At 52.3% G+C, this 19,894-nt stretch overlaps 1 protein-coding gene and 1 pseudogene across 5 annotated transcripts in view; both read right to left on the bottom strand.

Annotated features, from left to right (window-relative positions):
* The window catches only part of Cka (Connector of kinase to AP-1), a 111,475-nt gene that overhangs the window by 75,719 nt on the left and 15,862 nt on the right, over positions 1–19,894 (bottom strand). The window lies entirely within an intron of this gene.
* Positions 2,580–2,754, bottom strand: LOC135912693 (U2 spliceosomal RNA; annotated as a pseudogene).

The following is a 19,894-nucleotide window of genomic DNA, read 5'->3' as shown; positions in this document are numbered from 1 at the left end:
TGTGCAGACGCACAGCCACGAATTCATCGGCGCCCATGAATATTCATGTCAACGGACGGAGACTGCGCAGGGCACACTTGATCGGGAGTGGTCCCGCGAAGGGAGTTGCGCAGGTATACGTTTAGGCGACGTACCCCCGTTGACACTCCCCGTGTCTGCACCCGCCGTATGCGAAATGCCGCGCCTTCGGAACCCTAATCGCCAAGCCACTCCACCACCCGAATAATGCCCTCAATGCACGTTTAATCCTTCTCAGAGCTGCGCGCGCAATGGAGGGGGGTGGGGGGGAGGCACCGCATAGGGCGCTTAATGGAGGTCAGCGCAATCCGCACTAAATAAAATGCGCGCGATAAGACAGCGGGAACGTATCACGGCGCACCAAACGCTGATAAGGCGAAGCGGCCAGACGGAACTGCACCGAGTGGAGCAGACGGCGAACAAAACAACAACAAGAAAACAAACTAACGGACGAATAATGAACGACAAACGGTCTAGCCTGCCGATCCAGGCAAGCGGCGCAAGCACCCCGCGGAGGACGGAAGGGAGGGGTCAAAAGCACTGCTTTCTCCGAACCGGCCCAAGGTCGCGCGGTACTCGCCCAAGCAAGCACGCACGAGTATACACGCCGCCGCACGTTACATAAACGCGAAAGCCGCGTAGTGGCTTCGAGATACACATCCACACACGTTCGCGTTGCAGCTCGCCAAAAGGCAGCTCATGTATGAGCGTCACGAGGGATTGCTTAACCGACACGACACGCTCGGCGTTGCAGCTGTCGGGAGACGCCTCGTCGCAGGGTACAGCCGTGGGCACTTCATTAACTGCAGCGCGGGCAGACGGGAACAAATGCAGGCGCAACTGCGCAAGCTGCGGCTTTTGTTCTGATCACTCGTAGGTATAGTTACAATGTCCCGAGTCCGCGAAAAAACGTACTGGCCAACCGCTCGGCCCGATATACGAAATTAATGAGAAGACAGCCTCTACATCAAGTCCACGCTCCAGCTCACACAGCCAGGCTCAAATGCCAGTCTACACGGCATGGCCGTTGAGTGTTGCTACAGTAAGGCTTGCTTTACACGTATACCTTAACTGAAGCACCCACAAAGACAAACACACAAATCGCACGCACGCACACATAGGGCTTGCTTCCAGCCAACGTGGAAGTGCGTGTGTGTGCATCACTATCCATCAGCTGGCCGAATGGCTGCCCGCGTAACAGGGTTTAACGTCCTTCACCAACCCAGGGCTTGCGTACGTTAGTGAAGGGTTTGAGACTACGCCGACCACACGGGGTAGAGGACACGCAAGGCGAGACATAACGGGAACTCGCGAGCTACCCAGCTGCTCGATTCCGTTTATGACCCACCCACCTTTCGCGAACCCCGAAATTAGTTACGCGCACCTAAACTAAGTGTACAGCGCGGCGCTCGTGTACCGGCCGCAGGCAGGAGTCGAACCCCGTACATCGTCCACGGGGGGAGCAGAAAGCGCCGCACGTGTGACGAGATGGGTGCGTATAAGCAACGTGGCGAGAAAGTGCTCGAAGGACGAAGGCTCGATTTGCAGCCGGGCGACATTGCTCGATCATAGCAGTGAGGTTCAGATGTAGAAACATGTGCTATGGCTACCTATGCCAGAGCCGGCTATTCGACAATCCGAAATTCGTTACTCAAGCAACAATAATAAAAACAAGGTTGGCGAAGGAGAGGGGAGAAAATATCGGGAAGGTATACGGTACGCGCACAAACACAAGCGCACGAAGAATATGCCTACGGTGCGGGTACCAGTACCGAAAGCACAGTCCGGTAGCTGTAGATAGGACTGTCGCCCCCATTACACGGGAGCCAAAGGTCACACACGGCGGGGGTTTTTTTCGCGAGGAAAGAAACAAAAATGCTTTCTCAAGCTTTCTCAACGACGCCAGAACCAGGCGCAAGCCGTCGAGAGGCGATAATGACGAGGCAGTAAACGTGCCGATGTCGCTACGCAGGTGACAAACAACGGGGTGCGGCGCGGTTACTCACAGCACCGCATTAGTCGTAGTTCCCCGGCCGCCTGCGTCGACGGCGAGAAAACAAGAGAGATGGCGCAACGGGCACTGGCTGGCGCCCCCGAGAAGCCCCTCGCACCCTTATTGCGGCAACCCTGAGCGCGTCATCGTAGGGGGGAAAATAGCGACGGAAAACAGACAGCGACTCATCGACGATATACGCACGGTCTACACGCGGGGAGGATGTGCCACCCCCCCTTTTTTTTTCTTTAAGGAAACGCTGTAACGACAGAGTGGGTAAACGTTCAAGGATATAAAATTCGGAGTGTCTTCTCTTTTTTTTTCCCCCGAGAAGAGGAAACGGTAAGAACTCTTCGCTGCAAAATGCTTTTGAGCAAGCGGACAAACTTCCGTGGCAACGAAGAGGAAAGTACGGAGGGAAAGCGCGCACAAGTAACAGCTACGGCGCTCCTGAAAATAGCCCCAAACAAACACCTTACTACCGCACTTTTAGTAAGGTAGGACAAAATACACCACTTCGGTCCGTTTTTACTGCGAATATACATATAGCTAGGCTCCGGAAAAAAAAAAAAATTGCACGCGTCTGTCGAGCCGCGTAGGTCGAGAATTTCTCCACAGTGGGACCACCAGGCTTCAATAACTCCGCCAACTTACTAAATAATATATTAGGTCGAAATACAACCTGCATCAGATATTAAGCTGGTAAGAACAGATATTACACTTTGACCCGTGTCGGCCAATGTCCACGTTCGCACCGCCCTCTCTTTGCCGGCGTTCCAAGCGCTTGCGCATCTCTTTTCCTTTCCTTCCGCTCTCCCGTGGTGGCGGTCCCGTAAGCGTGCTAAAGCCCCTTAAACTTCGTAAAGTAGCGACACTCTCCTCCTCTGCCTTCACTCCTCGTTTCTCCTCTTTCACGCTCCCTCCTCGACCGTGGCGCCGCCTACACTGCTCGAGCGTAGCAACGGCGCCAACTAGCGCTCCTCGCCACCCCCTAGACGCTTAATTCTCGAGCAAAAATGGCGCTGATGCACGGCGCGAGGGCCCACGTGATGCTATTAGGCCAATAGCGACGCGGCGTCAGCCTCGGCCAGAGCGCGCGAGGAGGAGGCGGCATTCTTCAAAGCGTGGCACTACTTTACGAAGTTTAAGGGGCTTCAAAGCGTGCTGCCCGCCAAGACCGCGAGGCGGAAAGAAATGCGAACCGTCCATGCGGCGCCGATCCCGCCAACTTGGAACGTTTCACCGGAGCAACGGCCAGGTTTCGGAGGGAGCTTGTGGGGAACCAATTTGGTGTGGCCTGCGTCGTGTGCGACCGTTTATGGCTTTCGAGTGACCTCACAACCGTTAGTGCAGTAGCTGGGGGACTTCGACCAACGCACGGTCACCTTGGCTACGGTGATGCAGCGTTGTGCCCTCGGAACGCGGCGAGGTGCGTGTCTGTTCTACGTGCCAGGATTCGTTAGTAAAAGGTGTCGTGCCGCGTTTTGCAACAATACGTGGATCTGTATGTACCCCGCGGTGCCTCACCATCTTCCGAGGCTCAACATTGTGGAGGAGCGACTAATTATGGTCGCGCCTCGCCTTCCATTTGTGTGAATACGACGTTAGACGCACGGCAATGGACAGTTCGCCATTAAGGGGCCCACATACACGGCTTGGCTGGTCATCCACCTTCAGAGAGGGGAACGGCACAACTTTTCTTTTTTTTTCTCTTAGCTCCTTCGAGTTTTCGCCGATGCGGAACCGTCGCAAGTGACTCGGCATCCGCTCCCAGGAACCGAAACAGAAGCTGCTGCGAAACCCTGGCGGACTACTTCGCGCCGTCACATGTGCACAAGCTCCACCTCCCCCGTAGGCTTCCCTTCAACACCGCCACACAAAGGTGTCCGCGAGGACAGAACCTTCGACAAGACTGACTCTTGGGCTAGTTGGTACGGTTTACTCATAATGGCAAAGCCTTTAGCGCAATTCAAAAAGACGGGGACGTGACAGAGGCACGATCCTGTGTCCTGTGTAACTACTCACGTGTCATGATTACTGGGTCATTAGCTACTTACTGCAGCGGAAAAAAAACATGTGCGAAAAGTTTTGTGTCAGTACTCCTTTAAGCTCGCGAACGACCTCGTGCTTCTCATATTCGAACACAAAGGACGCGTGCCGATAGTCGCATATTCAGAGAAAAAAAAAATACTGCTTGCCCACTTCCAATCCTAGAATAACCCGCCGGACCTTTAATAAAGTTATTCTTCTTGACAAACCTGGGTGCCGAAAACATTCGACCGCAAGTTTTCCGGGGTGAAACGAACGTTACACCGGCAACACGGCGCAGAAAAACGCGAGTCGAAGAGGGCGCTGTTCTCTTTCTCGCAGTGATTTCAACTACCGCGCCGCGAAGAAGACCCGCCGGGCATCGGCGAAGGTCAGGGACGTCGTGGCGGCGGCCAGTAATCCCGTAATTGAGGGCGGTTCCCACCCGCCCCGTCCGCAGAGAGATGAAGCCTCGCCGAACCTGACAAGGCAGCCCCGCCCCTCTGTTTACGTCACGTGTAGTGTGGTGGCCCCGCCGCAGCGACGATAACTTCCCGTCAATGTGGGCCACGAAGCGCTATACAAAAGAATCCCGCCGCATACAACACGGCGACAGAGGCCTGGCGTTGTTGCACCGTGCCCGCCCGCCCGCCCGCCCGCCCGCCCGCCTGCACGCACGCACGGGCACGGCCAGTCACGTCGTGGTTAAGCCCCAGCGCGCTACTACACGATGCAGTACAAGTAGCACGGTCAGATCTCGCTAGCGTCACGATGTAACGATGAAAAGGGAAAAGAGCGCTAGAAATAAAAAAAACGCCACTTTTATGAACTCGATTACGGTCGCTAAAAGGGGAGGGGGGGTGGCGTCTTCTCGCGGCGCCTTTCCCCTTCTTTCAGGGCTCCTACATCATCTTCTTCCTGTCGTTTTTGGAAGACCACGCGTACTCGCCCTACCGGGCTGCTGCTTCATCTCTAACGGGCTTTGCAGCCTCGATGAGTGTCGTGCGATTGATCGGGCTGCCAATCCCCCCCCCCCCCCATCATCATGCGGTGCGATAGGAAGCATTTGCCGTCACTTAAAGCGATAGGCCAGAAACGGCGAGAGAACGGCCTCAGGGGAGTCCCAAATTCAACGTCCGGGCGGATCGCGTATAGATCGAAAGCTATTGCGGCGTTTTGTAACCCGCGCCTGCGACGCGCCCGGAGTCGCACGTCGCAAGACGTTCTACACAGATTAAGGGCCGATTTACGCTCGAGCCGCCCTTCACCGCAAGCCGCACCGCACGCTTGCGGTCGCGCGAAAAATTGCACGTATCCAGCACTTGCGCACCAATTATCATTTACACTGTGTGCACAGTGTATACCTTACACATTGTAAACCGAAATTCGTGCACAAGTGTTTGATACGTGCAATCCTTCGCGCGACAGCACGCGTGCGGTGCGGCTTGCGGCGATGGGCGGCTCGAGCGTAAATCGGCCCTAACGGAGAAGCACCACCACCACCGCGGCTGCCGGGTTGCGCGCGCTTCCCCGCCTTTACCGAAGCCCGCTATTGTAAACAGTGCTGCGACAAGAAATGCAACGAAGGAATGCAAATATATGGGTATCGTCGCCACCGTTTGCAGTTTCCATCTCTCTTATCTAACGTCAACAGTCAACTCTGTACCACGACAGGCGGCGCCTCCCGACGCCACGTAACTGCAGCTTCGACAGCCGAAACACACACACACACACACACACACACACACACACACACACACACACACACACACACACACACTACAGCGTATATTCGACATTTCGTAACGCGCTCTCCCATCCGCCCGCTGTTCACAAAGCGCCGCCCGTTTTTTTCCCGGTACGCTCGCACCGACGCAAATGCGCGCGCGCCATGCCTGCGCAACGCGTCACGGTGAAGCATGGTGAAATGCCGCCGCAACGTACGGTACGCAGCCGAAAAAAAAAAAAACCGCGGCGAGAGATCAAAACAGAGCGCGCGCCCGCGGCGCCCGCACACAATTCCCCTCGCTATACCGTTTCGGTTTCGCGCCGGGCTAACTACCTCGGCGACAAACGTCGTTTACCATTCCCGGGTGAAGCGCAAACACGCCACTGCACCTGCCCGCGAGTCGGGAGATAAATGTCACACCGCGGGCCACACCTACAACCAGCTGCTAATGCAGCACGCCACGCAGACCCGAAGAGGTGAAAAAAAAGCAGCGAGAACGTTTGCAGCGACGCTGATGGTTCTGTTGTATTACAGTCGCTCTGCGATTCAAACGCACCACACTCGGAGGCGCGTGGTTGCCGCAACAGAAGCGCCGGCACGCCGTGAGCCGCGACGCAAGTCGCCCGGCAAAAGCGCATGCCGCGAGAACGCAGTCGATGGCTGCCGCGCCTGTTTCGCAGACACGTCGAGCAGACCACGCGCATATGCGCACTACGCGCAAAGACCACCGCTGAAAGTTCAGCGGCGCCGACATCATGGATGGATGGATGGAAGGTAGGAGCGTCCCCTTTTAAAAGGGGCGATGGCAGTTGCCACCATGCTCAGATTTTTATTTTGCCTTTTATTTTTATCCGTGTTGTGTGTTATTGAATTTCTCGATTTTCTTTAAATACGTCTTCCTACCCTTTTAACCTTATGTCACCTCTCTGCCTTTGAGCCACCAATCCTCCAATCGCCTTTTGCTAATTTCCACCGCACATTTATTTACATGACTATCATTATCTCTGAACCCTAGGGCCTCAGGAAGGGTGACTGTGGCCGCATCGACATCGGGATTGATACCATCACATTCTAGTATGAGGTGCTCCATCGTCTCTACATATTTACCACACACAGTACATGTGTCTTCAGCGGCGCCGTAAACACGCAGCCTAGCGGCGGGCGGAGGAAACGGTTTTCGGTTAGCACACGCTACTCACCCACTCGCGCACACACAGTGTGTGAGGCACGCCTGCCGAGACCTCAATGAGCATCGGCGTGCTCTCCTCGCGAACACACGTGGTCGCGGACAGAGTGCACGAATCGGGCGAAAGCTATAACTTCGACACAGGTGCGTGTCCGTCCGCTACCGTTAAGAAAGAAAAGGAAAAGTGACGTGCCCTTTCGGTGACTGGCCCATACCGGACGACGTAAACGTATCTTTAGTTTCACACTTCAACTGCCGTGCCGGCAGGCGCTGGTCGCCCCCACCCATCCACCCCGCAATTTTACTAGCGAAATCGAAATTGCTCCCGGTTCTGTGACCACGGCCGATAGCGCCTCGAAATCACGTGACGCACCGGAAAAGCCCGCCAAATCCGCCACGCGCGTAGCAGAACTATGCATGTAACTGGCGGCACACGGGAGTTGGTGGCACGACATACACCCGAACGTTTCGTTCGTGCCGAGAGGAACACTGCTATATACGCTCATCGCAACGTCCCAGGCTACGCAGTAGATCTTTAGTTGGCGCTATAAGGAAATAAAAATTCCCGGTTGTTCAGGAGCGCACTCTGGTGCCGACGCTCAGACGCTCTTTAAACTCAAATCTGTTTCGCACGCGAACACGAATCGTGCACGGCGACGAGAAAAAAAAAAAAAAAGCTGCGCCTTCCCAACCACCGAGTGCAATCATAATCCAGAACCGAAAGGTCACGCCCTTGTTTGTCGGCAGAGATCCTACGGGACTCGGCCGTCACTTGTCGCAGACTCATCTGCCGAGACAGCCCCTAGCTGCTAAGGGGCCTCAAACAGTCGAGGGCGCCAATACGAGCACGGAAGTTAAATTTTGGTTTGTTGCGCGCCAAAACCACGGTCAGGTTAAGAGCCGCGCCGTAGAAGGGGGAAGCCGGATTAATACAGACCCCCTTTGGTTCTGTAACGTGCATCTAAGTCGACTCGACATTTTTCCCCACCCCCCTCGCTCCACGTCGAAATCGCGCATTTACAACCAATCAACAAGCGAGGCCGCACGCACCACCTCACTCTAGACGATGCGATAGGCGCGCGGAATAAGGGGTTTTTTTTTTAATTATGGGGTTTTACGTGCCAAAACCACTTCCTTATTATGAGGCACGCCGTAGTGGAGGACTCCGGAAATTTCGACCACCTGGGGTTCTTTAACGTGCACCTAAATCTAAGTACACGGGTGCTTTCGCATTTCGCCCCCATCGAAATGCGGCCGCCGTGGCCGGGATTCGATCCCGCCACCTCGTGCTCAGCAGCCTAACACCACAGCCACTGAGCAACCACGGCGGGTAAGGGGAAATTAGGTACACTGCGTCGCGACGACGCCGGAGTCCGCGAGCCAGAGCTCGAGTTCCGAACCGACGTTGAACAGCGAAGGCCGAGGGAGGTCACGGGCGCGCTGACTCAGGGGTTAAGCTATGCGCCAACAGGTGTTCGGCAGAACCGAGCGGTTTGCTGCAGGGGTCTCGCCGCTTATACACGATTGCACGCCGTGGCCATTTTGAGGCACACATTTCCGCCTTGTAGTGCGCCTATAAATCAGACGACGCGTGTGCAACTCCCGGCGGCGTAGCAGATGTACACGACAAAGGCCATGGCGGGAGCGAAAAAAAAAAGATGGCTGTGGCTTAGCTAAGGTTAAGCCCAGAATGCGAAGTCGACTAGCCTTTATTTTAGTTGTTGAACCACTGTTTAGCCTGGTGAACTGCTGTTGCTTGGCTGTATTTGGTTCGGCTAGACGAAGAAACAACTCATGCAGGCGAGCGCACGAGCTGAGACCCGGCTATGTAGCTACGCGGCCGCAGGCGAGCGCACGAGTTGAGCCTCCGCTTTTGCAGCTGTTGTGACGTCATATGGTAGCTACGCGGCCGCGCGCGGCGCAGCAAGGAAGAGCGTGGTTGTGCGGCTAGTATGCTTCGCATAAAAAACATTTCACCGCATCCCGGCTATAGAGGCTAGAAAGGATAACCTTCTAGCCTCTATATCCCGGCTGGCTCACTACACACAGTGACCAGTTTTAATACTGACATTTAAAAGAAGGGCCGGAATACAGTGACGATTCTATTCCAGGTTTTTTTTTTTTTTTTTTTTTTTGACCGGTCCGAGCTGCGCTCCGCCTATACTTCATCCCGGGGATCAGGCCGGTGGTGAGCGACGGCTTGTAAAAGAATAGAATCGATCGAAGTGAATCGCTACGTTATACATATACCGGTTCAAACATCGCACTCGTCGCTGCTTCTTTCGTCACTTTAACATGTCGCCACAAGGTCGGATTTGGAAGAATTAACCCGTTAACGAAGCAGCTACAACTCAACTTGCCCCCCGCTTCGAACAGAAAAATTAACAATAAAGATAAGTTAGATGCGCAACATCCCAAACGGAGAAGCTACTGCAGGCATGCTACCTGCCGGCAACGAACAGACCTAACGGATCGGGCAAGCAACGACGTCATGTGTGGTGTTTTTTTTTTTTTTCCCTCTCATTCCTTGAGCGACGTGCATTCGGAAACGCGTCTCGAAATTTGAGTGGAACGCAAAGCCACTGGGTTCCGCTGTGACGCAGCGTACGGTTATCGAACCACGCGGCCTTGAACTCTTACGACGTGGAACGCCAAGATTCGCCACGAAAACCAAACAAAGCCTACTATATACGTATCCTCGCAAAACCACCGGCATTTCGCCGAACGCTTTCAGAAGCTCGCTTGCTCAACAATGCAATCCCCACTGAACGGCGGATAGTAGTAGTTGTAGTAATAGCAGTACAAATAAGAAAGACGCTAGTCGACACTTTTTCTTTTTTTTTTTTTTCAGCGGACGCACGAGGGGGCCTTTCTGGGGAATCTCTCGCGGAACAAGCGAAACAATGTCAGCGGCGTCGAGCTGCGCAGTAATCGGTGTCGCCGACAAAGGGCGAACCTCGATTCGTTTCTTGCCCGACACGAACGGAAACCCCGCAACGTGAGGCAAACAAACGGAACAAAAAAGGAAAGGGGAAAAGCGGGGAGTCAGGCGAGGGAAAAACGATCGCAACGACACAATCGACAGCTCCGAGAACCGTGTGCGCCACACACAAAGGCCGCGACGCGGTCTTCCCTTTGTCCACGCCGGCCGGCAGTAAGCCGTTGCGTCAACACTGCCGCGTGGTTTCTTTCTATGTTAGGTGACACAACGTCGCGCGCAAGAGGCGGCTCAGGCGTGACAGTACGGCAAAAGAACGACGACACAGCAGCTCTCTCTCTCTCTCTGTCTCTCTCTCTCTCTCTCTGTCTCTCTCTCTCTCTCTCACACACACACACACACACACACACACAGAGAGAGAGAGAGAGCGAAGCCAAACATAAGAGCGCCATGCAGGCAACCGTAGCAGTCGGGTTTTGCGAGCGCCGTGAAAGGCAGCGAGCATGACAGGCACGTTTATACGAAATCGACAATGTCGCGTCGAGTCTGCTCGACACGCTGAAATCCGGTCGTCGGGTTCATTTAAGCGCTATCGGGTTCGTCTGGTCCAGCGAACGTCGCGAGGCGAGCTCGCTCAACGTTACAGAGCTCTACGCGCCTGCAAGGATTGGCTTGGCTCGACCAACCCGCCTGCGGGGATGGACGTAAATGCGGTCGGTTTGGGTAGACTCTGCTCGGACTTCCGGTTCTGCCCGCTCCAGCAAAGCACACATGTCTCCGGGACGTTGAATGAAATTCTATGGTTGTACGTGCCAAAACCACGATTTGACTTATGAGCCACGCCGTAGTGGGAACTCCGGATCAATTCTGACCAACAGGGGATCTTTAACGTGCCCGCCAATGCACGGGACACGGGGTTAATTTTTTTTTCCTCCCCCATTTCGCTCCAATCCAAATGCGGCCACCGCGACCGGGATTCGACCCCGCGACCTCGCGCTTAGCAGTGCAACGCCATGGCCGTCAAGCCACCGCGGCGGGTCCCCCTGGGATGCACGAATCGGGTTCTAATGTCCGAGTGAAAGACCGACATCTGCTAGGTGTCACTCCATACGTACATATTCTTTTTCTTTTTGTCAGAAAAATCCAGGCATGCTGCTTTGACTTAATAAAGAGAGGGCCTATATATTTCATCATACGACATCCAATGTACGTTGTAACAACATGACATACACAACCTAGCATGACATAACTACGTGTTGGTGGTCCACACACGAATGGTCGTGCTCTCAAGAGGGTTTGCCTCACAGTTTGCACAAGCTAGAGCTGTGTTATCTCATTAGTTCAAATTATAATTCTTAACTATCATATCTGGAGCTCACGCGCCTACACCCACTTAAGGATTTCGTTAACTCAGTGTGTTACGCGTGACAGGCGAAAGGCCTAGGAGAAAGCACATTGCACTTTCTCGCGAACGAGCAGGAAGACACACACGAGTGCACGCCATGTATCTGGTATTGTGCGCGCGCGCTTCCCGTTGAGTTTGCCACAGGGCTATTGGCACGAATCTAACCTTTATTACAGCAAAGAGCACGGAAAAGGCCCAGGTATGCCAGGCGGTCGCGCTATAGCTGTCTAGCATCAGCCGTAAACATCCGGCAGATGTTTTACGCACCTCGACCTACATGCCTCGAGTGAGAACCTATCAGAAGCGGCCCATGTCCGGATGCGATATCGTTATAACGTTACGGTAACATATCGTTTGGATGGAATTCATATTATCCGTGGCATGTACGTGTGTGTAATGTTGTTTGGACAAATCTGCGTATCTGTAAGATGTGTGCTACGTTTATGGCATCGAGTTCCATGGACATCTATGGAACCCAATTCGTTATATGGCGCTCGCGTCGAGTTCGTGTAATGGAACGTGATACAGGGAAAAAAAAAAGATTCAACGTACAGCACGGATACTTTCTTTTTACATCTTTTTAAATAAAAGCAATGCGCAGCCGGCATTAAGCGTAAACGCGCATAATACTTTTGAGAAACTTCCGGCGAAATTGATCGGTAAAATTGTGGTCAGCCGTAGTGGAAAAAAATTTTAAAAAAAGGTCCGAAAATTACGGGCTTTCGTTCTGCGGCAGTAGTAGTGGACGCGTTTCGCCATCGTATTTCACGACTCCCGCTAAATTTAGTCACCTATTTCTTGCGACGCAAAAACCGGCCGGAAAGCTTTACCAGGGCGCGCCCGTTTTGGAAAACGGCGAAATCGTCCACTCTCCGCGGCGAGAGGACATCACCGTCTTTCCTTTCCTCGCGCCGCCGGCCTCGAGAAAGAGCCGCCGCCGACCGACGACGCAAGCGTCCGAGATACGGTGACGCAACACTGGACGGCCTCAATAGAGAGTTTTAGAATTGGGGGCGCAAGGCTCTGGGCCCCCAAGCCGCGTTGCGTCGGTTGCTCTTGGGTCTATGTGAGCAGCAGAGTTTGAGGATTGGGTTGAACGCAGACAGCGTTGGGTTGAGCGCTCGGGGCGCCGCAGTGTGGAAAATAGAAAGGCGCTTGTAAGAAAAAAAAATGAACCTCTTTTCTTACACGTGAAAACAAACAGAATGCATTTTTGAGCAAGAAGAACAAACAATAAAATGTAAGAAACTGTGTTAGTACCGGTTAGCATTGCGAATTAAGTGTGCGATTCTAAGCCAAGTAAAGCCAATCGAAGCAAAGTACTCTTAGTTGGTGTTTTCTTGTGACGCGCTGCGAAAAAACTGCGAGTTCACCCATGTGAAATGACGAAAATCAGTTGAAGTAAATAACGTATGCTCTGCGACCATCTGCTGTACGCCATCGCTGTCACCCACGAGGGCGGCCCAAGACGGCTTGGGGGCCCACGCTAGTTTTCGATTCTTGGGTCTTGGGTTAACGCGAACGCAAGAACGCAAGACTGGCTTAGGTTCTGCGCATGCGCACTTGTGGCGCGCAATTTTCTTGGGTCCCCAAGCCGCTTGGGCCCCCAATTCTAAAACTCTCTAATAACGCGAGCACGGCAGAGGAGGAGAGGAGGAGAAGGAGGAGGCGACTACAGAGCCCCCCCCCCATATTAGCGGGTCGATCCTGCGTGCCACGTAAGAAGCACTTCCGCATTCGTGGTGCGTTCCGGGGGGGGGGAAAAAAAGAAAGAAAAGATATCGAGAAGACGCGAGGGTTTGTCCCGTCGTTTCCGGCACGGGTGCGGTGGTCAGGGCTGCGCGCTGCTTCCCATCGTGCCACGGCCGCCTCCCGTGGATTCCCGGCCGCGAGATCAATTAGCGGCAAGCGAGAAACGGAATCCCCGCTACGGACGCGAGAGCACCACAGAGGCAGGAAACGAGAGAGACTGAAGAGAAAGAAAGAAAGGATAATGTGTGTGTGTGCCAACAATCGGGCAACTGTGAAAAAAAAAGGAAGGTGAGGAGCTCCGACGACAAAGCTGCCGGCGTCCTTGGTGCGTATAACCAAAAAGAAGCCAGCGAGCGAGCAACACACACACACACACACGGGCGGTCGCTGCAAGGCTGCCGTCACAATGGCCGGAGACCGCGGTGCCTGCCGCTCATTAGGGAGTTTTAGTGTTGGGGACGCAAGCGGCTTGCGTACGCAAGAACTAGGGGCGACGTTACTGCGCATGCGCAGACCGCTACGTCTACTTGCGTCCTTGGGTTGTTGGAGCGGCCGAAAACATCGCTGCCCCTAAGAGGTCACGTTACCCACGTGAGTCTTGCGGTGTAGGAGAACTTACGAATAGCTAGCGGGTAGATAATCTAATAAATCTTTCGCCAAGTGTCGACAGACGTCGTTTTTATATGTATCAGAGAGGTTTAGGGTGTCTGGTTTTCGGATAAACGCAGTTGGGGTGTTGGGGCGGAGCCATAAACGGGAGCATCTTGCATGGTGCACCCACCTGGCGGCGCAAAGCTCAAATCGACAAAATGAGCTAATATTGCTGTAACCAAGTCTATTCTACTTCGCTGCTGGTGTAAGTTATCGGCACTGGCTTAACTGTGTTGCTGCCAAAAATTTATAACCGCAGCAAAGTAAAATACACTTGGTTACTGCAATATTAGCTGTTTTTGTCTGTTTGAGCTTTGCGCCACCAGGTGGCAGCACCATGCAGGCCGCTCTAGTTCATGGCTCCGCCCCATCGCCCCAGCCTGCGTTTACCCGTTTACAGGACGCTGTAAACCTCTCTATTAACCGCTTCTAATAAAAAGAGTTTAATGTACTTTACTTCATGTGCTTCATATCATATTTTATGACATGATAATGCAGCAACGATCAGACGTTGGTGGTGCTTCGAGCGCATGCGACCTCATTGCGGTTTGCGTTTGGGGCCGCTAACCTATAACACGTTTCTGCTTGCGTACGCAAACGCAAACGCACCCAAGCGCTTGGGGCCCCAACGCCTTGCGTCCCCAATACTAAAACTCGCTAGTAGGGAGTTTTAGTGTTGGGGACGCAAGCGGCTTGCGTACGCAAGAACTAGGGGCGACGTTACTGCGCATGCGCAGACCGCTACGTCTACTTGCGTCCTTGGGTTGTTGGAGCGGCCGAAAACATCGCTGCCCCTAAGAGGTCACGTTACCCACGTGACTCTTGCGGTGTAGGAGAACTTACGAGTAGCTAGCGGGTAGATAATCTAATAAATCTTTCGCCAAGTGTCGACAGACGTCGTTTTTATATGTATCAGAGAGGTTTAGGGTGTCTGGTTTTCGGATAAACGCAGTTGGGGTGTTGGGGCGGAGCCATAAACGGGAGCATCTTGCATGGTGCACCCACCTGGCGGCGCAAAGCTCAAATCGACAAAATGAGCTAATATTGCTGTAACCAAGTCTATTCTACTTCGCTGCTGGTGTAAATTTTCGGCACTGGCGTAATTGTGTTGCTGCCAAAAATGTATACCCGCAGCAAAGTAAAAGACACTTGGTTACTGCAATATTAGCTGTTTTTGTCTGTTTGAGCTTTGCGCCACCAGGTGGCAGCACCATGCAGGTCACTCTAGTTCATGGCTCCGCCCCAACGCCCCAGCCTGCGTTTACCCGATTACCGGACGCTGTATGCCTCTCTATTAACTGCTTCTAATAAAAAGAGTTTAATGTACTTTACTTCATATGCTTCATTTCATCATTTATAACATGATAACGCAGCAACGATCAGACGTTGGTGGTGCTGCGAGCGCATGCGACCTCATTGCGGTTTGCGTTTGGGGCCGCTAACCTATAACACGTTTCTGCTTGCGTACGCAAACGCAAACGCACCCAAGCGCTTGGGGCCCCAATGCCTTGCGTCCCCAATACTAAAACTCTCTATTATCATCATTACGAGGGGGCGCGCGCGCGCGCAGGAGACAGAGCGTGCAGAACGCGCGAACCGAGTGCATTTGCATAGCGCGCGAACCGGACGGCCAGCGGAGCGCGAGCGGTCGAGCCGGCTCTTCTTCGCGAATGCTTGTTGCCGCTCTTCGCGTTACGCGGCTTCGGTCGAACACGGTCGCTACAAAGAGGCTTATGCGCTAAATAACTGGTCGAGATACACATAGTCGGGTGAAACGATAAAGCCGTAAAACTACCCTATAATGTACTTATGCGTTCCTTGTATGCAGATTTGTTCATTTTGAGGCGAAGAAAACAAGCCAAGAAAGAATCAGTTTATCGAAAAAAAAAATATCTATACGCGGGGAAGGCAGTAACTGCCGTCCGTGATTGTTTCTCTGCGTCGCTAACAGAATGACGTTCTCTGTGTAAGAGTTTCGGTAGGCGGTCAGCGAGATATATATATATAATTACGCAGTCATCGTCCTGTGCTGGCACGTTTCCAACCATTCTCCCGCGCACGCTGAAACTGCACAAGACCAATATAAATAAATTCCCTCAACACAGTGTTTGAGGCACGCAAAGAGGCTTTATGGCACTGGCAGCCGACGTCACAGTTCGATATATCGAACGCTTAGCTCGCTATAAGGAGGATGGTTTCCACGAGTATCGGTTAGCGAGTTTGGCCCGTTCGATAAACGGAACAATTCGCTTTATCCGGGTTCGACCGCGTACCGCCTTCCCGACGCAGAGCTGAGCTGGAAACGCTGCGCAGGGGCCCTCCGGACTGCGAGGCGTAAAAACAAATATATAGGTCGTAACGTCACCACTCGCGACGACAGTCGGACGCCGAGAGATGTCGGAGGTGTCAGCTAGTGCAACCACCACGACGGGTATATTCTCAGTCTCCTGCTGCGAACGATAGTGCGCCCAGCCAGAAGCTAAACCCACGACATTTCTTTTTTATCTATTTCTCTCCCTCTCCAAGGCCACGTCTGGGCGCCACACATCAGGTGGCCGATAAAACACATACATCAGTTGGAAATTCGCCAGAGTAGACAGCAACTACACAGTGGCGGTAACAAGAGCAACCACAGGCGTGCGACTCTCTCCAAAAGAGGAAACGAAGGGAACAAGAAAAATAAAAAGAACGCCAAACGTTCGCACGCCAAGCAACACATGGCTATAGATGCTACATCGCGCGGTGGGTTGCGGTGTCGATGCTGCGCGCTCTACTTTTTTGCCCCGTAAGCTCGGGGCATCTGAACCGCAATTCGTGGTTCGATTTTCGTTTTCCGCGACCACATATAACGTCCTACATCAAACTAGTGGCAAGTTTTCTCGAAAGCTCGTGGCGAGAATACGATTATAAACAGAGGAGGAGGATGAAAAGGAGGGAAAGGCAGGCAGGGCAACCAGACGCACGTCCGGTTCACTACCCTACACAGGGGAAGGCGTTCAAGGGAAGAAAGAAATGTGATGGGACGTTGCCGCTGCAACGTTGCTAACTGCAGCCGCACTTTCCAGCTTCCCGCTTTTAACCTCTCTCTCTCTCCACACACACACACACACACACACACACACACACACACACCTGCCAAACTAAGCTAATCCATAGCCTGACAACGCAAGTCTGCAGTGAAGCCCCGCCCACGCCCTCATAACCGCTAGCCACTGTTCCTCCGCGAGGCTGGAAATAGTTCGTACTTCACGCTTTCCCTGTTACCTAAGTAAGCCGGTAACCACAAAAATCAAATTATATGCGCGTAAATTTGTACGCTTTCACTCGTTTATCACAGCGGAACGGTGAAAGCCTAATTCTTTATTGAACTGAAATAAAAGGCTTGCTTCGCTGCAACTATTTATCGCCAAATTTCGCTTCAGTTGGCAGGGAAGTTTCGCGAGTAAAATGGGTAAGTGGTGGAATGAACTGCACCGCGGACTTTCGAAGAGTAAAAAGCTCAGACTCCATACACGCTGTCCGTGTCTGTTGCACACCTCATCGCTTCCACCGATGAAAACGCTCAACAGTGGACGCTCCGGAGGTAACAAGCACGACGCCATTTTGAAATGGTCTCATGACGACTGTTTTGTTTGCTCCTGTGATTGGCTGGCGGAGCAACAACCCCGCGCGGTCCGTGTGCCTTGGTTGCCAAGTGCTGTTTTTTTTTTTTTTAGGTTGTATCCTACATTAGTACACGGGTGTGCATGTATTTGAAGTGCACCTGCGCAACATCGTGCAGCTGTGCGAAGACAATGCGGTATGAACGTCATCTATTTAGGTCACTTTCAATCTTTTGCGTTCGCAGCTGCCTCCGATTTACGAAGGTGACCTATAATGACCCTATCCAAAAAAAAAAAAAACAGAGAAAGAGAGAAAGAAAAGAATTTCGCGACGAACTAAACGTCGTACGCGAACAGTGCTGGATGCAAGTGAACGGAATGATCCACAAACGTCGCCGTCGCTGACTTCCCGTGGCACTCAAATGCTAGATTAAAATGATGATGATCGAACTTTATTGGCGCAAGGGCATCTAAGGCAAAAGAGAGACAGGACGTGTGTTTTTGTTTATTGAAATTGTAAGTTTAGGACTATGACTTAAAATAAAGGTGCAAGATTAAAGTGCCGACAACGGTGAGAGGGTCAATAATGCAGCATTCACAGTTAAAGGTGTCCCTCATTTTTTTTTTTGTTGTTGTTAAAGAATACACACGTCCGCGTGCCAGCTTCTCGAGTGTGCAATTCCTAGCATGCACTTAAAAAAAAAAACGCTTCTTCGGCCGAGCTATATGCTAAACCCTGTTGCGTGCCGACGTGGTCCCCGCTTTTACACATCTAACAACCTGGAGTATCGTATTCGCTTAGCAGATTCTGCCAATTTGGAGAGAGAGAGAGAGAGAGGCGTCGAACCGTTCGACGACGGACGCGCGCGAAATAAAATGCTCCAGACACCGTGGTCGCGCGTGCGACAGGCGGGAGCGGCTTTGTGAAGGGAACAGCGCGAAAGACGGGACAAGCAAGCGAGTGCCAGAAACGAACACACACACACACACACACACACACACACACACACACACACACACACACACACACACACACACACACACACACACACACACCAAGTCAAACGCCAAACGGCCGAGCAAATGCGCTCGATAACCGAGCGAGACCGGAATCGAGAGAGGCCCTCTCGCGATATCACACGAAAGTCGCAAGCTGAGCTCTGGTTTCTTAAAAAAAAAAAAAAAAGCCAAGGACTGGCGCGCATGCGAAACGCGTTTCCCTCTCGAGCTCCCTCCCTCTTGCCAGCAATTATGAGTGTGAACATTCATGAAAAATCGCGTGAGCTTATTATACTTCAAAAACCAGCACTTGCAAACGACGCGCTATGCCCACAGAAAAAAAAAAAGTCTACCGAACCACATCGCGCTCGAGAACGAACTAAGGGCTGCCTAACCAGACTGTCTATAGTATACTGCTTTGGCAATAACGTCAGGTTCGCAGATTTTTCCATGGTTCTCTCCAAACTGGCTTTTGAAACTTCACTGGAGCACTAAGTACACAATATATGTACATACACACACCAAGTTATGCCACCCCACAAATTTCTACTACTACCAGTGGGCTGTAAATGAGGCGGGATACAATAGTACTTGATTGCATCATGCGTTTTTAACAATATTTCGACCACTCGGCCTGACTCTGGCCCCAAAACGATCAAAACACGCGATTATTTGCGAATTGCGTAGGTTCAGTTGAAAACTTCGCTTCCTTCGGTCATACACCATTGGCTTATTCGCCTTATTGAAAAAAAGAAAAAAAAAGAAGCCGACCGTAAATTCCGTTTTTCCGTAAATCCCGATTAGTAAAGACTTTCTTTGTGCAAGAGTCACGTATGGCTAACGAGCGCCAGGCCCGTGGTAATGAGTTGTCAAATGTGACATGTGAATGATATGTGGCCTTCAATTTTCCAGAAACTGGAGAATTCCTTAAGTAGTCAAGGTTATTGCAGGTTTTACCCGATGGTAGACGAGACCAATCCCAGGGCACCAGCTATACCTATACCTATACCTATATATATATATATATATATATATATATATATATATATATATATATATATATATATATATATATATATATATATATATAGGTATATATATATATATATATATATAGAGAGAGAGAGAGAGATATCGTCAAGGTTTTTTGCGTGCTCCTCACTTCCCGCGTGGTAGCGCTGTTTTCGCCTGATCGTAGGACGGACTACGCCCGCAGTGAATCCTCTCAAGGGATTCGAACCGTCCACCTAAACACCGGCCGTCCGAATCCCCGCGGAGCGGCAAATCACGGAGTAGCTGGCGCCTACCGAGCGGCACACTGTGAAACGCCTTGCAACTTGCGAGCGAGTAACACGAAAAGTTTGAAAGTCCACACCGCGACCAAAGGCTTCCGAATCGGTCGCATTTCCGCACCGAGCGCCGAACGTCGCCACGCAAAATAAAGTAAAATAAAAGTGTCACGTGCTCCCCGTGTCGTTTTAACGACTCCCACCTACTCCCTTTCGTCCGTCGCTGCGAGCCTAACGTCAACAATTCCGCAGATTTGTCCTCGCCAGAATCGAGAGAGAGAGAGAGAGAGAGAGAGAAGAGATT

The sequence above is a fragment of the Dermacentor albipictus genome, chromosome 7 (genome assembly GCF_038994185.2).
Source record: "Dermacentor albipictus isolate Rhodes 1998 colony chromosome 7, USDA_Dalb.pri_finalv2, whole genome shotgun sequence".
Classification (NCBI taxonomy): Eukaryota; Metazoa; Arthropoda; class Arachnida; order Ixodida; family Ixodidae; genus Dermacentor; species Dermacentor albipictus.
The sequence above is the reverse complement of the archived record's forward strand: the minus strand, read 5'-3'. Positions and strand labels throughout refer to the sequence as shown.